This window comes from Rhinopithecus roxellana, chromosome 11 (genome assembly GCF_007565055.1).
Source record: "Rhinopithecus roxellana isolate Shanxi Qingling chromosome 11, ASM756505v1, whole genome shotgun sequence".
Lineage (NCBI taxonomy): Eukaryota > Metazoa > Chordata > Mammalia > Primates > Cercopithecidae > Rhinopithecus > Rhinopithecus roxellana.
Genome location: NC_044559.1, coordinates 139,064,926 through 139,086,941, shown reverse-complemented (window position 1 = coordinate 139,086,941; position 22,016 = coordinate 139,064,926). Strand labels below are relative to the sequence as shown.

Genomic DNA, 22,016 nt, shown 5'->3' with positions numbered 1-22,016 from the left:
CTTCTACTAGCTGACAAGCCCAGTAACCTTCCCGCAGGAGCAGAGCACACAGGACAGTTGGCAGGAAGTCCTTTCACCTGTCTTCAAGGCTAGCTCATCCCGTCTCTGTATATCAGGAATTTCCTCTATAAATTATAAGCCCTGGAAAAATAGTGATTTCTCCAATCTCCTGTGCCAGTGAGAGGCACTGTTAATGAATGACAAGGACTCCAGATCCATAAATTAAATAAAAATGTATAAACTTGCCAGTTAATAACTTGAGCAAAAATGGCATCTAGTAGATTACAGATTGGCATTAGCAGTTGTTTCCAACATGGTTGATGAGAGAAATCAACTGAAGAATCTATTTTAAAATCCAGTCTCCTGGAACATGCCCCTGGGAAGGCAGCCAGCTTACAGACAGGACTCCCAGGTAAATATGAACTTCAGATAAACTGCGAATTGTGGTTTATTCTAAATATGTTCCATGTAATATTTGAGACATACTTTTATTTAATAAAATATTTGTTGCTTACCTGAAATTTAGATCTAGCTAAGAATCCTATGTTTTTATTTGCCAAATCTGGCAACTCTGACAGGCCTACAGAATCAAATATCTTTCGAGCCCTTGGGACGGGCTTAATCTAAAATTTCACACAAGTCTGACTGGTCATCATTGGGCCAGTGGGCCCTGGTAAGAGGACAGCAGTTCTGTTCCAGACCCTATGCAGAGCTGCACAGCCTCCCTCAGAATCAGGGGACTCAGCCCCTCACACCCAATGGGACCAGGCGGTGTCATGGCTGGAGCTTCTCAGAGGACCTAAATGCCAGGCAAGGCTGGCTCATGACGCACTCGTGGCTTTGGGAAGCACCATAATGTGTCAGAGTAAAAAATAAGCAAAACTGAAGTCCAGAGAACTCTGCTCATCTGCCACTTTCTCTACTTACCAGCTGTACACGCTTGGAAAGCCACTTAAGCTCTGTGATCCTCATGCATTTGTTTTTTTCATTAAAGAAATATTTATTGGGTGCCCTTTATATGCAAGGTCCTCTGCCAGGCCCTGGGGATTTAACAATGAATAAGGCAGTCATGGTTCTGCGCTCACAGAAGACACACATGTGTAACAGACAAGTAACTAAAAATGTGAAGGTCGTGAATGAAACAAACGGGGTGCTGCTTGGAGTATGAGGTGGGCGGGGGCATCTGGACTGCATGGTCCCCCAGAAGCTGTCTCTGAAAAGGTGACAATTAAGCTGAGACCGGCAGGATGAAGAGAAGCCAGCCATCAGCGAGGCTGGATGTAGTAACCACGTCCTTTATTTTCTGTATTCTCACGTTTTTGACATCTGGGGCCTTGCTGACCCGGAAGCGGCTGCCCCTCCCAGTGTTGACCAGTTCCTAAAGATCAGAAACAGCTCAACCATACACACCTTTCACGTGCAAAGCAGCCAATCCAGAGTCCATACCCCAACCCCTCCTTCATGGGGCTCTCCTGCAGCGTTGCTGAGCTCACTTTGTTTCTAGGAGGGTCTCGCAGGTTCCTTGGGATTTTCTCTAGAGCTAATCATGTCATCTGCAAATGGAGACAGTTTTATTTCTTCTTTCAAATCTGCATGTCTTTTATATCCTTTTCTTGCATTATTGAACTGGCTAGAGCTTCCAGCACAATGCTGAATAAAAGTGGTGAGTACAGACATCCTTGCCTTTCCCCTGTCTTAGAAGGAAAGCACCATCAAACATAATGCTAACTGCAACTTTTTAAATAAATGCTCTATCAAATTGAGGATGTTCTTCCTCTATTCCTATTTTTTCTGAGAGTTTTTAATCATAACTGAATATTAGATTTTGGCAAATTCTTTTTTCCACGTCAACTTTAGTCTGTTACTCTGGTGAATTATACTGACGACTTTTTTAATATCAAATCATCATTGTAACCCTAGAAAAAACATCCCACTTGAAATAGTGCATATTTCTTTTTATAAATTGCTGAATTCTGTTCTCTAAGATTTTGTACTCTGTCTGGTTTTGGTATTATTCACTTCACAAAGATGAACTGGTGTTCCCTTACATTTTCTGGAAAAGATTTTTGTATAGAATTGATGTCAATCATCCTTAAACATTTGGTAGAAGTAGCCATTGAAACTATCTGGGCTTGAAAATTTCCTTTATAGGAGATATTTAATTACAAATACAATTTTCTTTAAGTTACAACACTAATCAAAATAACTATTTCACATTGGCAGAGTTGCAGAACTTTGTGTTTTCTGATGAATTAGTTCATTTCATCTAAGTTGTCAAATTTGCATGTGTGGAGTTATTCATAGTAACCCACATCATACTGATGTCTACAGGTCTGCAGTGATATATCAGGTTTCACTCCTGATATTTGTAATTTGTGTATTTATTCTTTTTTTCTTTGCCAGTCTTTCTAGAGGTTTATCAATTTTATTGATCTCTTCAAAGAATCATTTTTGTTTCATTGATTTTTTTTCTATTGTTTTTCTGCTTTCAATCTCATTGATATCTGTTCTTTATTTTTCCTTCCTTCTGCTTACATTTTGAAGTTTTCAAACTTCTTGAGTTGGGGGTTTGGATTATTGATTTTCAATTTTCTCCTTTTCTAGTGCATGTGTTAAGAGATACAAACGTTGCTCTCAGCACTGCCTTAGGTGTGCACCCACACATTTTGATATGTTGTGTTTTCATTTTCCCTCAGTTCAGTGTATTTTTTAATTCCTTCAAGATTTCCTCTTTGTCCCATGGGATTTTTACAAGTATACTGTTGCCTTTCCATGTGTTCAGAAATTTTCTGATCATTTTGCTATATTGATTTCAAGTTTGATTCCATAGTATTAGAGAATGAACTCTGTATGATTTCAGTTCTTCTAAATTTGTTAAGGTTTGTTTTATGGTTCAGCATATGTTCTATGCTGCTGTCTACTTTGTGGGCCTGAAAAGAATGTATATTCTGCTGTTGTTAGACAGAATATTCCATACATGTTAACCATATACTGTTGGTTGAGGGAATTTTTGAGTTATTTTATGTCCTTACTGATTTTATGTCTAGTTATTCTAGCAATTGTTGAGTGAGGAACACTGAAGTCTTCAACTATAATTGTAGATTTGTCTATTTCTCCTTCCAGTTCCATCAGTTTTTTCTTCACACATTTTGCAGCTCTTTTAGATGGCTGTCTTCTTGGTGTATTGATCCTTCATCATTAGTAATGCTCCTCTCTGCCTCTGGTAATTTTCTTTGCCCTGAAATCTACTTTATCGCTTATTAATATAGCCATTCCTACTTTATTTTAATTAATGTTTGTATAGATATAATTTTCCATTTTTTTGTTTTCAAACTGCCTGTGTCATTATGTTTGAAGTGAGTTTCCTACAGACAACATACAGCTGAGCCCTGCTTTTTAATCCACTCTGTCAATCTCTGCTTTTGATTGCTGCATTAAGACTATTTATATTTAATATCATTAATGGTGTGTTAGGACTTAAGGCTGCCACTTTATTTTTTTGGCAGATCACAGAACTTTATTAAGATGGAATCACTGCAAATTACATAGAAGCTACTAGACTAAGAAAAAATCTATGAGGTTCATATGAACTTACAGTTATACAAATAAGAAACAAACGGCATATTCAAAACCATAAAGAAATATCCTGATGCCCAGGTGATGAAGGCTGGGGTGAATAAGTCCTCACATTTATTTCAAGTTGTTAAGGAGTTTGTGGGCAAAGCAATGGTCCCTTGCATGCAAGAAGTCAAAGAGTTCCTCTTGCGATCTTCTTCTGTATGTGATCGAGAGGCTACATGCTTGTCACAGACTCTAACTGCTCCCAGGCCTTTACACATTCCTCCAACTGCTCATATTGCTCTCTCACTGTTGTTAGGAGATTCATTCATTCCTCCTCTTCTTCTTCCACCTCCTTAGGATCTCAGGACCTGCTCAGCATCTTTTGCTCATCCTCCGGTCCCATGTCTGGCTATGGCTCCAGAGTCAACATGAGCAGCAACAGCAGCACCTAATCCACTTCAGAATCAAAAAGGATTTGAATATTTTGTTTTGTTTTTTATTTCTCTGTTTTCTTTTACTTGCTTTACTGTGGGTTACTTGAAAACTTTCAGAATTCCATTTTGCTTTATACTGTTTTTGAATGTATAGCTCTTTGAGTAGCTTTTGTGTATATGGCTGCTGTAGTATTACACCATATATACAAAATATCACAGTCTAATGCGGACTTATTTATTTCATCAGTTCAAGTGACATATAAGCACCTATCTTTTTATAAGTCAATATACCCCTCTCTGTTTATAATTGCCTTTATTTGTTTATGGTCACCCTGCATAGGATGAATCCCTTCCAAAATTTGATTTAGATGTCCAGACTAATGATACCATATTCACCCCCAAGAGAAAATGGAACGGTTCATGACTCACATAATGAGGCTTTCTGAAAAGAGCACTGTGGCTCATAAGCAGTGCCAAAAAATGGCTTGAGAGAGCAGAGAAAAGCTTGGGGTATTTATGGCGGTTAGGGAGTAGGGTCAGAGCATAGGTTCCTGCATCTGGTTCAAACTTCCCCTGGCTGAAGGAGGGAGAACCCAGGCTTTCTTATCAGTTTGCCCAGATGTGAAGCAGAAACAGAAGGAGGAAGGATGAAACTTCAAAGCTGTCAACCATCAAACATCAAAAAAACTGGATCAAGCTTTGTTACATCATTATTTTATCTACATACATGTAAAGTTTTTCTCTCCATCTTTTATGTTAAATAGATATTTTTTAATGTACCATTTTAATTCCCTTGTTTCCTTAAGATTGTTTTTGAGTTATTTTTCTTAGTGGTTGCTTTGGGGATTATACTTCATTCTAACTTATAACAATCTAGTTCAAGTTAATAGCAACTTAATTTTAATGGTATATAAAAACTTTTGTTTCCATACAGCTCCATTCTCTTCATTTCTTTCTTTGTGCAATTATCATCATAGAAATTACATCTTTTTGTACATCCATTAACACAGTTTTATAATTATTACTTTATGGCATTGACTTTTAAATCAGAAATGAGAAAGAAAGAAAAAACATTATGCCATATTTTATATTTATCTATGAGGTGCTTGTATTTCTTCATGTGGATTTGACCTACTGACTAGTGTCCTTTCATTTTAACCTGAAGGATTCCCTTTAGCTTTGTGTGGGTGGTAGGTCTACTAATGACAAACTTCATCACTTAAATTTACCTGAGAATGTCTTAATTTCACCTCCATTTTTGAAGAACGATTTTGCTGTATATAAAATTTTTGGTTGACATACTTTTTCCCCCACATCAGAGTTTGATTTAGTACTGTTGTGAACACACAGAATCTCAAAAAAGTCCAATGCAAACAGAATAGATTTCTTGGAATCTAATTTTTTTAATTGCCTGACAACCTACCTCTAAGAAAACTTATTTAAGTGAGGCAAATTATTTCGGGAGGGTGAGTATAAGAGGCAGTAGGAGGAAGTTAAGGAAAATTACCACCACATATTGCAGAAATGTACTGGAAGGCAAGTATAGCCCAAAGGAAAATCTCCACTGAAAAAAAAAAAAAAATGTTGAATGCTGACTGTAGAACTAGCACCCTGCTCCCAGCTCAATAATTTGAACCAAAAAAAAATTTTAAAGACCTTGCTCAATCCTAAGGTTAGTGAAGGAATGTAGGAGAGCTGTGTGTTAATGTGACACATGAAATCAAACAGCACTACTATTCAAGGGGCATTATGTCTTGATCTTGGGATCAAATACTCTAGGCCTTGAGCTGGAGAGTCTGCATTACAGTAGAAAAACGGGAAGTGCTTTATGCACGTGGATTCAGGACATACCAGCAACCTACATGTGCAGCATTGTCTAAGCCATAATGATCTTCCTCATCTCCCACTGAAGGTAGATGTAAGAATCTCTGGCTGAGCGCGGTGGCTCACACCTGTAATCCCAGCACTTTGGGAGGTCGAGGTGGGCAGATCACGACGTCAGGAGATCAAGACAGTCCTGGCCAGCATGGTGAAATCCTGTCTCTACTAAAAATGAACAAATTAGCTGGGTGTGGTAGCGCATGCCTGTAATCCCAGCTACTGAGGAGGATGAGGCAGAAACATCGCTTGAATCAGGGAGTTGGAGGTTGCAGTGAGCCGAGATTGCACCACTGCACTCCAGCTTGACGACAGAGCAAGACTTTATTTCCAAAAAAGAAAAAAGAAGAAATCTTCCATTCTGTAAGAAGAAATCTCTTACAGAACTTTGATAGAAAGTTGGGTCTCCCCTGTCCCCTGTTGTCATCTCCTCCTCCTCCTCCTCCTCCTCCTCCTGCTCTTCCTCCTCTCCTTCTTCCTCCTCCTCCTCCTCTTCTTCTTCTTCTTCTTCTTCTTCTTCTTCTTCTTCTTCTTCTTTCCCTTCTTCTCCTTCTCCTACTTCTTCTTCCTCTTCTTCCTCATAGGGAAACCAAACATTTATACTTGTTACACCCCCTGAAGCTGAAAGCAATAAAGAATGAACACATACAGCAAGTTGCTAGGTGCATGTCTGTTTAGGAATTGCCTTAACATTGGATTTTTATTGACAGAACCAGGGAGGAGGTTGCCTCAGACCTTCCTGAAGCTCCATTGTCCCCTGGCTGAGCAGACCACAGCTAATTTTAAGTGGCAAACGAAATGCAAACAAATTCCTCCAGGATGAGAAGTGTGATTTCTGGCTAAAACCGTGCTCTCACATGGGGTATATGAGAACATTCAACCACCACTAGAATAGAACCTGAGGGTGGGCACACGGTGCCAACTGCTGGAAATCTTTCAGTTAGATAAGAATGGAAGAGGCTGGGCACGGTGGTTCACGCCTGTAATCCCAGCACTTTGGGAGGCCGAGGCAGGTGGATCACGAGGTCAGGAGATTGAGACCATCCTGGCTAACAAGGTGAAACCCCATCTCTACTAAAAATACAAAAAAAAAAAAAATAGCCGGGAGTGGTGGCGGGCACCTGTAGTCCCACCTACTCCGGAGGCTGAGGCAGGAGAATGGCATGAACCTGGGAAGCGGAGCTTGCAGTGAGCCGAGATGGCGCCACTGCACTCCAGCCTGGGGGACAGAGCAAGACTCCATCTCAAAAAAAAAAAAAAAAGAATGGAAGAATGCCTGAGTTTTTAAATAATTTTAGACATTGGGATATGGTTAACAGGTTGTGTTCAGGGCCTACTCTTGATATTGTCTAAATAAAAACAAAAATAACTGCCTAAAGAGACTATCTACATCCTAAAGGACAAAACATATTAGCTGGGTGAAAGGATGATTTAACTCATGAAACTCAAGAACACAAGAACAACAACAATAATCGTTTCCTTGAACACGGTCACTGGAAGAGCAAAGCATTTTTCTACATAAAACATTACAATTTTCCCACTACTCCAAAGGAACCCAATAAATAATTGCACAGTGAAAGGGCCTGGATCAAAACTGGAAGTGACACCGGCCCCGACGAACACAAGTCACAGGTCCCTAGGGTTGAGTCGTCCAAGAACGCCCCACCCCCGCGGGCCTGCGGTTTCATCTTTCCCCAATGGGAATGACCGGAGGGTCCAAGCTGCTTTACAGAATACTGTTCCATCTGGTAAGCCCGGTGTTGAGCTAAGCCAAGGATGACAACAGGAAAAGTGGTCAAAGCCAAGGTTTCCTCACGCTGCCTTTGTCTTCTTCTCACTGCCTGGCCTGAGCCCTGCAACCGGACCCCAAGACGCGAGTTCTTCGCGGAACCTGCCCACCCAAGCTGGGCCAAGTCCGCTGCCCATCCAGCGGCGAAGAGCTCCGGGGCTGACTCCACGGCAGTACTTTGCTAAGGGTCCCAGTAAGTGTTCCCATGCTGCAAGCTCTGGAATGAGGCCCTGCATTCAGCCAGGCACCACCCCAAGGGATCTTAGAGAGCGAGGGCCATGAAGGGTCTCTGGCACGCCACCCCTGCGCGGTTAGAAGCGCTCTGCCAGAAGCTACATCTGGGCTGCAGGTAGCGGGAGACGCAGTCCAGGAGACTCTGCAGCAGCCGTCGGGCCAGCAGCCTTTGCGTCAGTATTGCTTTATGATAGGGACGTTGACTTTACCGCAGCCATGCGCCTGCAAATCCTTCCTCTCCCAAACGCAGCTTAGTTCACCCCTGAGGAGATGCTTCCTTTGACTGGAGTTGCAGCATTGGTTGCTCAGGCGACTGCTGTTGCCCAGGTTAAATTGCACTTTCCAAGGGATGGGCTGATGGTGGTCTTGAACCTGGAGGAGATTCCTATCTCTCACTGCCCTCTCCTCCTCTTCCGCAGAAGCCGGGGTACACGGTGCCCCGCCAGGTTCACCATCTCGCGCGCACGCGGGGCACAGAACGCGGCAGGTGCAGACTCCGGCGCATGGCCCCTCCGCGCCCCGCATCCCCACCCTCCAGGCGGGCGCCGCCCGCGTGGGCAGTTGATGTACTTTTCCTTCAGCATTTTGAATACGTCATCCCACTGCTTTCTGTTCCCCATTTCAGATTTTTAAAAACTTAACCGTTAATCTCATTGAGGATCACAGGTAGTGATAAATCACTTCTCTCTTGAGCTGCTTTCAAGGTTCTCTCTTTGTCTTTGTTTTTGCCAGTTTGTTTATGAGGTGCAGAGGTGTGGATCTCTGAGTTTATTGCACCTGGAAATCATTGAGCTTCTTGCATGTAGAGATGAAAGTTTTTCATCAAATGTGTGGGGTTTAGCCCTTATTTCTTCATATATTTTTACTATCCCTTTCCCTCATCTCCTTCCGGGACTCTCATTATACATATTGTGTATGCTTTATGATTCTTTTACCAGCCCAAATCTCCCATTCAGCCTCTCTAGTGAACTTTTTTCAATTCAGTTATTATTTTCAGCTCTAGAATTTCTACTGATTCTTTTGTATAATTCTATCTCTTGTTGATATTCTCTATTTGATGAAACATTATTCTCATACTTTCCTTTAGTTCTTTAGATATGGTTTCCTTAGTTCTTTATATTTAAAATAGCTTCAGTATTATTTAGTAAGGACATTGTATAGACTTCCTCAAGGACAGTTTCTATTGACTGCTTTGTACCCCTATTTATGGACCATATTTTCTTGTTTCTTTGAATGTTGAAACTGGACATCTCAAATGATGTAATGTGGCTGCTTTGAAATTCAGTTCTCTCCACTCCCTGGGATTTCTTTTTGTTGCCATTTATTGTTGTTCTTGCTGCTGCTGTTTGTTTGTTTTAGTGACTTTCCTGAATTAATATCGTAGACTCTGTCTTTTTGTCGTAAATGACCAGAGAAGTCTCTGCTCAGTTAGCTCAGTGGGCAGCTCAAAATTGTGCATAGATTTTCTTAACTGTCTGAAACCATTAAGTCTCCCAGTCGTTGCCGAGGGATTCTGAGTACATTTTGGGAAATGCCTTCTACACTCAGCCAAGTAGTTGACAGCTCTGCCTTAGGCTCTCCTTTTTGCTCTTCAGAACCTCCATATCAGCCAGAAGTGAGAGCTTAGAGTTTCTCAGCTCCTTCCTGAACACATGCACAGCCCTGGGCATTTGCACTACCCTGTGCATGCAAATGGCCTTCCAGTTTCCCAGGATGTGTCAGAGTTTTTCAAAGCCTCCTTTGGACATCTCAGTTTCCAGCTTTTCCCTTTGGGTTTTTATGGTCAGCTTGTCATTTGCCCCAACTATTATCATCACCTCAGGCAGCAGTGATGCTAAACCATCACCACTGATTGTTTTTGACAAATGTCACTGAAGAAAAGGTTATTTGCACTGGGCAAGCTCTGAGTCAGACCAAATAAAGACAACTCTTATGAGTGGGGAATGACTAGCAGGTCAAACAATGGCAGTTCTCTGGGAATGGGTCTTTGGAGAAGCTGCAGCCCCATTCTGACCTCTGGGCTGGGCTGCTGGGCTGCTGTCTTTTACCTCTGCTGTGGGTTGTTGGCTTCCAAGGCTACTGCCAAGCTGTACAGGGAAGACAGAAATAGGGCTCGTTAAAATGCTACAAAGCTTGCTGTTCTTACCTCAACTCAGTGTTTTTCTTGAGTAAATGCTTTCCAGATTGTGACAGGCTTTGTTAGTTTCCAGAATTCTGAAAAAGTTAGTTTTCACGATTCTTAGCAGTGTTATTATTAATTTTATAAAGAGAAGGAGAGGGGTTTGAGATCCTTGCTCCACCATCCCCACTGACATCCTCTTCACATGCCGTTAGAACTATATTAGAGTTATAATTTTTGTTTTAGTTGTCAAACAAACTAGAAAATGTAAGAGGAGAAGAAAAGACTATTGGGGTTAACCATATTTTTGTTCATCATGTTCTTGCTTCCTCCCTGATGTTCTCAGATTTTTCTTATCATTTCCTGTTTAAAGAACTTCCTATAACCAGTGTTTTTAAGGTAGGTCTGCTGGCAACAGATTCTCTTAGCTTTCCTTCATCTTTAATGTTTCGATTTTCCCTTCACTCTTGATGGACATTTTCACTGAATATAAGATTTGGGTTGACAGTTCTCTTTTTCAGCACTTGTTATGCCACTTCTTTCTGGTGTTGGAGGTTTGATCTTGATTAATCTATTGTCATTTGAATTGTTTTTCCTGTGAGTAAGGAGGTCTTTTTCCTCTCTTGTTGCTTTCAAGACTTTTCTGTCTTTAGTTTTCAGAAGTTTGACTGGGGTGTGCCTTGGTGTGGATCTCTTTGGGTTTATCCTCTTTGGGGTTCACTCAACTTCTGGAGCTTTGTAGGTTTCTGGACTTCACCAAATTTTGGAAGTTTTCAACCATTATTTCTTGGAGTACTTTTTCAGCATCTTCTTCCTCCTCTCCAGGTGGTAATTATTCCATTTTTAATATTCTACCACATTATGTTGTATCAGTTTATGAATATGCTGCTTGATAAGTATAGTTAATTATTTAGAATTTTTATCTATAGTTGTAAGTGAAAATGGTCTTGTTATAGGTTTGGAATTATGGTTGCAGTAGCCTTACAAACAAATTGTGGAACTTTGTAACTTTTTCTATTATCTAAAACAGCTTAAAACAGAAATGGCATACTATAATTAGCTCCTCTCAAAATTTATTTGAATTTTTTTGTTTTTGAGACACAGACTTGCTCAGTCGCCCAGGCTGGAGTGCAGTGGAGCAATTTCGGCTCACTGCAAGCTCTGCCTCCTGGGTTCACGCCATTCTCCTGCCTTAGCCTCCCGAGTAGCTGGGACTACAGGTGCCCGCCACCATGCCTGGCTAATTTTTTTTGTATTTTTAGTAGAAACGGAGTTTCACCATGTTAGCCAGGATGGTCTCAATCACCTGACCTCATGATCCACCTGCCTCAGCCTCCCAAAGTGCTAGGATTACAGGCATGAGCCACCACGCCCAGCTGAATTTTTAAAATTAAAGCTATCTAAGTACTTTTCTCACCTCTTCTGTCACTTTTTATCTGTTTAGTATTCTCCTCCTTCTTAGGCTAATTTTGGTGATTATCTTAGTGTGTTCAGACTGCTTTGTCAAAATCTCATTAAGTGGGTAGCTTATAAACAGCAGGAATTTGTTTCTCACAACTCTGGAGGCTGGGAAGTCCAAGAGCAAGAAATCAGCAGATTTGGTGTCTAGTGAAAGCCCGCCTTCTGGTTCACAGACAGCACTGTTTTGCTGTGTCCTCACATGATGAAAGGGGTAAGGAGTCTCTTTCGGGCCTCTTCTATAAGGGCACTAACCCCATTCATGAGAGCTCCACTCCCATGACCTAGTCACCCACTAAAGGGCTCACCTCCAAATACCATCACCTTGGGGTTAGGACTTCAATGTATGAATTTGGGAGGGGACACAAACATTCAGACCATAGCTGTGGTTTACATTTTTCCTAGAAAATCATCTATTTCTTATATATTTTCTATTCATATTTGATGTCATTGAGTTACATATTATACTACTTATAATTTTTAATATCTCTGTTATATCTGTAGTTAGTTTTGCTTTCTCTCCTTTTCCTTAATCAAGCTTGTTGGGTATTTGTAAATTTAATTGGTCTTTTGAAAGAATCAGCTTTTATATATTTAATTTGACTTCTGTAAAAACTGGTTTTGGTTTTATTTATCACTGCTATTATTTTTATGTCATTAATTCTAACTTTCATCTTTGTCAATTGCCTCATTCTACATTGTTCATTTCTTTGGTTCTTCTCTTGGGTTTATGACGTATAAAACCAACTTCTTTTAGCTCCTCAGAGTCTGTGTCCATGTGTTATTCAGTTTTGTGTGCTTCAAACCACCCAGAACATTGCTTAGCAAAACAGGTGCAGCAAGAATGAGTGGATTAAATTACTGGCATTGGATCTCATGGTGATGAAAGTCTCCTCATCTATAGCCACATGGCTGGGGTACCAAAAAACCTTATGAGATGTGTATATTTGCCTTCAGAGAGGTTAATTTCCCAGGAGTTGGGGTTGGAGGAGAAAAAGCCTGAAAGTCAAAGAATGCAAGGTCACATTAAAGTGTCATCAGAGGAGTAGAGGCTGCAAATCATTTCAGTTCTGCTGAGTCCAACCCAGTTCCTTCTTAGCTTCTCACTTTGCATTCTAGTAACAAATGTGAGAACATCCAAGAAGAAGGCTATTTTATTCAAAATCCTGGTGCTACAAACAAGAATATTGCACACACTTGTCTAATGGATAGAGCTTGTGACTTAAGCCCTCTCAACTCAGGCATTGTAAAGGATGCTAGAGACACCACAGGTACATTTTGGAGTTTGAAATTAATCAAAAGACCAACAAACACATCTCAGCCTTTTGGGAGCACCTTGCAAAATACAAGTGTAAATGTTCTGCTAACTCCCTCTAAACTCCTAAAAGCTCGACAGTGATTTTGTTCTCCCAATTTCCTGAAACCATTGTACCCACTGGATTGGACAACCTCAGCTGGTGGCCATGTGTGCTATAAGAATCATCCATTTAAGACATTAGAGTTGGAGAATATTTCCCTGGTTCAAGCAAAAAAGTTCTTCTATTTTTCTATCATAATAGTCATTTCCATAGTAAACTCTATAGGCCTCTTTGTAAATTTGGAGGCTGAGCAGAGCGGAGAGACATTTTCCCTCTTTTGAGAGTAGACATGTGAGTACCTTAGAGGCACAAACAGCTCTCAAGACTCACTGTCATGCTGCTTGGTTTCCAATTCTTTGCTTTCAACAAAATTGAAGGAAAACCTAGTGAATGTGTCAGCTGACAATTCACTGAAAATAATATTTGATGATAGATTGCTATTTGATTTTTGGCAAATAGCTAGGAAAGAATTCAAAGTACTGATAAAATAAAACTCCATTCTCATCTACTTATATAAGAGAGTAAAGGTTCTCAGGCTTAGATTTATAGAAACTGAAAATAAATAATATTCATCTCTGTATGCATGAACTAATTTATTAAAATGTCCCATATATCTCCTTTAACACTTAAAAAAAATTTACCACAAAACTTTTACTTTTATGTACTTTCTCCAAATTTATAATATATTCACGGTATTTTCATCAATTGCATACTAATAATATTATAGCAATTCAACTAACAATAAATATTCTTAACACTTGTAAGAGCCTTGTAATCTCATGAACTACTTTGAAAAATCTATTTTTCCCACCTATGAGTGAGAACATGCGGTGTTTGGTTTTCTCTTCTTGTGATAGTTTGCTAAGAATGATGGTTTCCAGCTGCATCCATGTCCCTGCAAAGGACGCAAACTCATCCTTTTTTATGGCTGCATAGTATTCCATGGTGTATATGTGCCACATTTTCTTAATCCAGTCTGGCACAGATGGACATTTGGGTTGATTCCAAGTCTTTGCTATTGTGAATAGTGCCGCAATAAACATACGTGTACATGTGTCTTTGTAGTAGAATAATTTATAATCCTTTGGGTATATACCCAGTAGTGGGATGGCTGGGTCATATGGTACATCTAGTTCTAGATCCTTGAGGAATTGCCATACTGTTTTCCATAATGGTTGAACTAGTTTACAATCCCACCAACAGTGTAAAAGTGTTCCTATTTCTCCACATCCTCTCCAACACCTGTTGTTTCCTGACTTCTTAATGATTGCCATTCTAACTGGTGTGAGATGGTATCTCATTGTGGTTTTGATTTGCATTTCTCTGATGGCGAGTGATGATGAGCATTTTTTCATGTGTCTGTTGGCTGTATATCTTCTTTTGAGAAATGTCTGTTCATATCCTTTCCCCACTTTTTGATGGGGTTGTTTGTTTTTTTCTCGTATATTTGTTTGAGTTCTTTGTAGATTCTGGATATTAGCCCTTTGTCAGATGAGTAGGTGGGAACTGAACAATGAGATCACTTGGACTCGGGAAGGGGAACATCACGCACTGGGGCCTATCATGGGGAGGGGGGAGGGGGGAGGAGGGAGAGATTGCATTGGGGAGTTATACATGATATAAATGATGAATTGATGGGTGCTGACGAGTTGATGGGTGCAGCACACCAACATGGCATAAGTATACATATGTAACAAACCTGCACGTTATGCACATGTACCCTAGAACTTAAAGTATAATAAAAAAAAAAAAAAGAAAAAGCTATTTTTATTTTTATACATATTTTTGCCATATACATATTTTTGCCACAGGGAAGTTTAATAAATATATCAGTAAAAGACTTTCAGCCATTAAAAAATATATTAGGATAAAATTCAAAGAGGGAGGTGGGAAATGGAAATACAATGTAAGGAGAAAAAGGAACAGTGTTAAGTTTCCAGCTATTAAAGATTTAAGTTCATATATATATATATATATATATATATAGTTTTTTTTTTTTTTTAGAGGCAGAGTCTCCCTCTGTCACCCAGGTTGGAGTGCAATGGTATGGAGCATGATCTTGGCTCACTGCAGCCTCTGCCTCCCAGGTTCAAGCTATTCTCCTGCCTCAGCCTCCCAAGTAGTTGGAACTACAGGCACACACCACCATGGCAGGCTAATTTTTGTGTTTTTAGTAGAGACAGGGTTTCCCCATGTTAGACAGGCTGGTCTCGAACTCCTGACCTTGTCAAGTGATCCACCCACCTCAGCCTCCCAATGTGCTGGGATTACAGGTTTGAGCCACTGCACCTGGCCTCAGATGTATTTTTAGATAGGTGATGGTGAGTATCAAATTGCAAGATACTTAATTTCTATTACATATATTTTTTAAAGAGTGTTATGTTTACTTTAAATGACTAATACATATGCAAATTACATCCCTTGCAATTATAAAATATAAGATAACATAATTAGTGTCATCTTTAAATGTGCATCATTTTCAAAATTCCTGAGGAATATGCAAAATTGTTTAGTCTGAAGGCCATGGCTTGAGGGGTGCCTCAGGCCTCTGCTTTCCACCTCCCCAGCTGCCTCTCTGGATCACACCTTTGGCCCCTTTCACCTGGACTACAGCACAACCCCTCAGGACATCTCCTTGACTGGAAAGACCTGAGTGTGCTGCCTGGGAATCTCCTACAAACAAATCTGGTCACATGGCCCCTTCTTCGAAATCCTGTTGATGTCATCCCACCTGTGGATTATTGCTGACAGGACTCTGAGCTAAGTCAACTTTAAATCAAGCCATTAACTTAAGCCATAGCCATTAGTTTAAGATGAAGCCATCAGAGGGTATTGACTTGGATTTCACTCTATCTTGCTCAATGAAGAGCTCCACATTTAGATGGCGTAGAACACAGGAAGCAAACCAGCCGCCCTGGGGCCACATCAGGCCTGCAGGTGTGTTTGGCTTGAAATCAACCTGCTTTTCAGTACCTGGCAGGAGCACACTGGGCCAGGGCTCCCACATAGCCGTTCAACTCAGGTGCAGTCATCACTGTCCTTGTGGAAGGGCCGCCCTGCCTGCTTCCCTAAGTGTGTGTTATTGCCGGGCACCTGCAGGCAATTGTACCTGAGACCTGAAACAGAGTTTTTTCTGCGGTATGTATTAACTACCTGATGGTATCATTGTGTCATAGACAACGTAAAGCATCTAATGCTAAGGGCACAATAAAATAATATTGATGAGAAAATTTAAAACAAAAACACTCACATCCCATTTCTCCAAAGGATTCCTTCTGGATCATTCATCATCTCTGGTTCCTGGTTGCTCTCCCCTCCTCCTCCCCTGGCTCAGACTCCCTGTGCCATCTCTAAGACCTGGCTGCTTTTTTTGCACAGGACCCCAGGAAGTATGGACAAAGACAAAATCTCTGGAGGGCTGAAGCATTTGTGCCATGAACAGGTCATCCTCAGAAGGACCTGAACTACAGAAAACAGAAGAGCACTTTGGGGGATCTTGCAGCTGGACTGCTGCACAGGAAGGGCTGGGGCAGGGCCCCTCTGCAGAGAGCAGGGCAGATGAGGCCTCTTGGGCACTGAGGGATCCGACTTGTGCCCGGCTCCAGGTGGTCTAGGGTCTGGGCGCTCGGTCATGGAATACAGGTGCCAGACAGGGCCTACTGGAAGCTGATGACCCAGAGGCCCCCTTGACTGTTACAGGTCAGCTCTGGGTGGGGTTATTTCTAGGATCAGTTACACCATGCCCAAAATAATGAAACCAATACACTTCTGGTCAAGCTCTCATGTGCTTTGGGAATCTCAGCCAGCAGCCCACTCCTGCTGCCCACCTCACTTGATTGAAATTACAAAGACAAAGGATGACCTTCCCCATCCATGTTCACAGCAGCACTGTCCACAGTAGCCAAAATATGGAAGCACCCAAGCACCATCACAGATGCTTATCACGGAGAAGCAAAATGTGCTGTATCCCTACAATGGAGTACGATTCAGCCTCAAAAAGGAAGGGAGTTCCGACACATGCTACAACATGGATGGACCTTGAGACCATGATGCTTAGTGAAATATGCCTGTCAGAGAAGGACAGAGATGGGGCCAGGCATGGTGCCTCATGCCTGTAATCCCAGCACTTTGGGAGGCCGAGGCAGGCAGATCACCTGAGGTCAGCAGTTCGAGACCAGCCTGGGCAACATGGCGAAACCACGTCTCTACTGAAAACACAAAAATTAGCTGGGTATGTTGGCGCACACCTGTAATCCCAGCTACTCGGGAGGCTGAGGCAGGAGAATCGCTTGAACTGGGGAGGCGGAGGTTGCGGTGAGCCAAGATCACACCACTGCACCCCAGCCTGGGCGACACAGTTAGACTCTGTCTCAAAAAAAGAGAAAAGAAGAAGGAGGACAGAGATGGCATGATTCCACTTACAAGGTCCCAAAAATACTCAGAGCGATAGAGACAAAGTAGAATAGTGCTGTTTCAGTTTTGCAAGTCAAAAAGGGTGCTGTAGATGGATGGCGATCATGTTTGCACGGCATTATGAATGTATTTAGTACCACTGAACTGCACACTTAACAATGGTTAGGATTGTAAATTTTATGTGATATATATTTTACCATAAGGAAAAACAAAGATTATCAAATTGAGGGAAACAAAGTTTAACTTAATTTAGTAGCAAAGAAAACTAAGTCTAACAAGAAAAATTACAACTGAGAAGAGTGTGTGTTTGTGTGTGATTCAGAGGACAGAAATGGACCCCAAGAGTAGAATTTAGAGGAACTCTGAGATCAGCTTAACACAAAGAGTGTTCTGACGTTCACTCGTCTAGCAGATCTGTACCAAGGACCTCTGTGTGCCAGGCACTGGAGAGGCAGTGGGAGCGGAACAGAAGGTCCTGCCCGGGGGTGGCCGACTGGACTGCCCCATGAAGGGCCACTCCCCATCACTGCAGGAAGAACCTGGACGCCTGTCTCAGGAGAGTGTCATGCAGTGAGTTTCAGATTTATAGGCAGGCGAGCTGGGTCCAATCTGAGGCTCCTGTGAGCCCAAGGGGTAGTGGATGACAGTGTTTGTGCTTCTTAGGTTCTCACGGCTCCAATCTCAAACGAGAGAAAACATCTTTCACCTCACCCTTTGCTCAGCTACTTGAATTTACATAGAGACCTATAGTGTTTATGACGGAAATGATCATCAGAAAGACAGTAACAAGCCACATTGCATTGGGTTCCCCAACCCTGCACCAAGAAGGGCACACCAGCTCTGGACACTCCTGCCAGAAGTGTGTGACCTCATCATGAGAAAACTACAGGCCCACCCAGACTGAGACATTCTGCCTAGTAACTGGCAGCATCCTTCCAAGTCTTGAGGGCATGAAAAGAAAGAGGCAAAATGAGGACTGTTGCAGACTGGAGAAGACTGAGGAGATATGAGGGCTGCGTGCAAGGTGGGATCCTGGAAGAGAAACAGGATCACAGTGTGAAAAGCGCTGGAATCATATAAAGGCTGCCATTCACCCAATGATACTGCACTGTTCATCTCTTAGTTTTCATCATCGTGCTAGGGTGTCTCCAAAATGTGCATACTGTATTAGTGAAAACTCTCTGCACTTTATTTGCAGTTTTCCTGTAACTCTAAAATTATTTCTAAATAAAGACCTTTTTAAATACTCCCACCCCTGGCCTGGCTTGCACCTGTAATCCCAGCTCTTTGGGAGGCTGAGGCAGGAGGACTGCTTGAGCCCAGGAGTTTGTGGCCAGCCTGGGCAACCTGGCAAAACCCCGTCTCTACAAAAAATACAAAAATTATCTGGGTATGGTGGTGTACATCTGTAGTCCCAGCTACTCAGGAGGCTGAGGTAGGAAGATTGCTGGAGCCTAGGATGCAGAGGTTACAGTGAACGGAAACTGTGCCACTGCACTCCAGTCAGCAACAGAGCAAGGCCCTGTCTCAAAATAAAGAAAAAAAGAAAAGAAAAATTAAAATCCCCACCCTAAGCCCAGCCCCAGGGGTACCAACCATCAGGCCAAATGTCTGCACTGAGGTCCACAGTGCTCTTCTGCAGGGCGCAAAATGGCCTCCGCACAACACTTGTCACTTGGAAGGTGTGCGCATGGCTGTGTATCAGCTGATGCCCCATGGGTCTCTCTGCTCTTCTGTCTGCTCCCCACTTCAGCTGAAACCCATGCCTGCACACAGCCCCCCAGCAACCCTCTGCATGGGCATGGGTGGGAACTGTGTATCTTGTGTCCTAGGATCCTGAGGATACTAAGGAAATGTGAATCCACTTAGATTTTTAAAGGGCTGGGAGGAAAGAGGCATCAGTATTGCCAGAGTGACCTTTCCCCGAGGCCAACCTGACTAAGCCCTCTGTTGACTCCAGTGCCTCTACCCTGCCCACCTCTCGGCATAGCACACAAATGCCTGGTATGATGTCTACATCCGTGTCCAGCCTGGCCCTGGACCTGGTGTCTCTGGGCCGATAATTCTCCTGGCCAGATAATAGGCATTGTGCCACCTGTGGACCCCATTGCCCTGAGACCTCAGGCCCCTCCCTTGCTCACTTGCCTCCTGGCTGCGGCTTCTCTAGTGCTCTTGCCACCTTCGCCCCTGAAAGCTGCCTCTAGTGAGCTGGTTAAACCACGGAGACTCCTGACCACAGGAAGATGCACCTGTTTCCCCAGTTCTTTCCTTCTCTCTCAGTGACAGCTGAGAGTGACCAAACAGAAGTCCTGCCTAATCACTTCCAGGCACGGGGATAAAGGGCAACTTATTTTGGATCCAATGATGCTTGTAAATCCGTGGAGCAGCCGACAGCATTATCAATAGAGAGGTTGCAAATCCTGTCCGCAATGGCTACACGTAACTTAATTTTACATACAAAACTGTAATTCAAAACGGTTGAGTCAGGAACCATTTCAGTCATTCTCAACTCTAAAGAGCTTCTTTCTACCTCCTATCCGTTTAGCCTCCCACTCCAGGGAAGTGTTTTCTTCCCAGAAGTCATTAAATCCTCTTCCACTTTCATTTATTTTCTCATTTTCCCCCACAGCCCTTCTCGCTGGTTTTAATATTTTTGTTTTCTTTTCACCACCCACTACAACAGCCTCTCTGTGATGGTAAGCACTATTCTTTCCAGAATTCCTAGCTCTTGTCCCCACTTTCTCTTCTCCCCTGTTTCCCCCGGCTCTCCTGCCCTGATGGCATCGTTTGTTGACTTTGGAGGTGTTTACTCTTTTAATCTTCTGAAGTTTGGAAAGGGGATTGCACTTCCCTCCATGTGTTTTGTAAGAAGACCACATTTGGTGGCAGCTCAGGCACTGCTGTGCAGCCTTTTTGCGATTCAGTTGATCTGTTTGCCTGCTCCTTGGGTTGTTTAGTAAGGCCCCTGCCAGCATGCTTTAGAAAGGGCTGCCCGGCTGTCCTGCCACCTAACCCTGGTCCACGCTGGGCTCACGGGAAGGCAGCTCAGAGTCTCATCCCTCTCCCCTCCCAAGCACCCCTCCCTTCCAAGCCACGCCTGCATTCTGTGAGCCCCATGCAAGATCCAGCTCCATCTGGCTCAACCCTGTTTGATAACAACTACTTTCCCCATGGACCAAGCAGTCCTTCTGTGTAGATGTGGCACTTTCAAGCTTCCATGACAACTTGAACGTGTAGACATTTATCTTCAAAAATGGTCTTAGGAAACTTCTGCCATATGCTATGTCCCCCAGATACAGAGTAATGGAGTCTGTGGTTGCACCTGTTGCAGTGCTGTGTGTAGAAGAGGTACTGCTATTCATGCCCTGCAGACACCCTCCAGTGCCACATCATGATGCACCTGCCCTCTCCTGTGTGAACAGATACAGACTGAGCACGCAGCCGAGAGTCAGAAGAAAGACCTAGTGCTCGTCCCACATCCTTACACTTACTGGCATAGTCCCATATCCTAGTACTTACCAGGCTAGTCCCACATCCTTGTACTTACCAGACTAGTCCCATATCCTTGAACTTACTTAGTGCTCAGAACATCACTTTCTTCATTTTTTCAAACAGAATGACAGTACCTCCCATGCTTAATTCACAAGACTGTAATGAGAATCACATGAGACAATGTATGTCAGCAAAATATTGCTGAAAATACTCTCCACTCAACTATGTTGTGAACCTGAAAATGCTCTTTAAAAATAATAAAATCTATTTTTTTAAAAAGTAGCCCTTGGAGAGGTTAGCCATTTTTCTTTCCCAGCCTCTGGACTGATTCTGTGGAGAGAGCGTGGGAATGACTTGGGGGTGCAGCCCTCAGTGTGTCCCTCCGCCAGGCAAGAAGGACTCCCCAGGCCCCACAAGGGGCATTACAAGCTGCTGCCCTTCTGCCTGCTGATAACCTACAAATTAAGGACATTTGGGACACAGACTGCACAAAGGAAATGCTGGCTAATGAGAAACACAAATGTAAACACCATAAATCAAAGTGCCCTCTCTACGTGGATGAGTGCAGTTAGGAGGATTAAGGTCCAGGCCAGAGCCAGACGAGACCTGACCTGGGCAGGAAACTTCTCACACCAGGGAGAGTGACCACATCGGGGGAGAGAGGTGTCCCGACAGAGGCAGGGCCACCACCCACTGTGGCCATAAGTGAGTGAGGTCAGACTCAGAAAAATGTGGATGTCTATACAATAGGGTCAGCAGACTTTATTCACTGGACAAATAATTTCTTCATAATCAGGATAATTTTATCCATCACCTCTTAAGGATAAGACATGAATGGTTTCCTTGTACCACTAGAGGAAATTCTGCTCAGAAACCAAGTACTTGTTAGGGAAACTATTTGATTAAGTATTCTGGGTGAATATAATACTGATCTCAAACAACTGTAGCTGAAGTCATCACAAGTACAATGGTCATTGTATGCACAAGAATCAGGGGCATATTTTATTTCTAGGTAAAAACTATTTTTAAGGTACTTCATAAATCACTAGCAAGGTCAACCACACTAAACATTCCAGAACACACAGGGGAAATCTCCGTGAGCATGCCCAGACCTCTGGGCTGCAGCGATGCATTGTTCTGAGGCTTCCTGCATGGAGCTGTCCCCGTCGTCAGCAAGTCTGCTGGGCCCACAGTAGTGACTGCGGGAGGCTCACTGTGACCCGGCTGCACAGGTGCAGCAGACACCATGGTCCACACTGCCAGTACCCACACAGTGCGGT

The 22,016-nt window shown here is 42.7% G+C and overlaps 1 pseudogene; it reads right to left on the bottom strand.

The window, feature by feature from the left end:
• Positions 1–3,508: 3,508 nt before the first annotated feature.
• LOC104672351 lies at positions 3,509–3,964 on the bottom strand (annotated as a pseudogene).
• Positions 3,965–22,016: the final 18,052 nt, after the last annotated feature.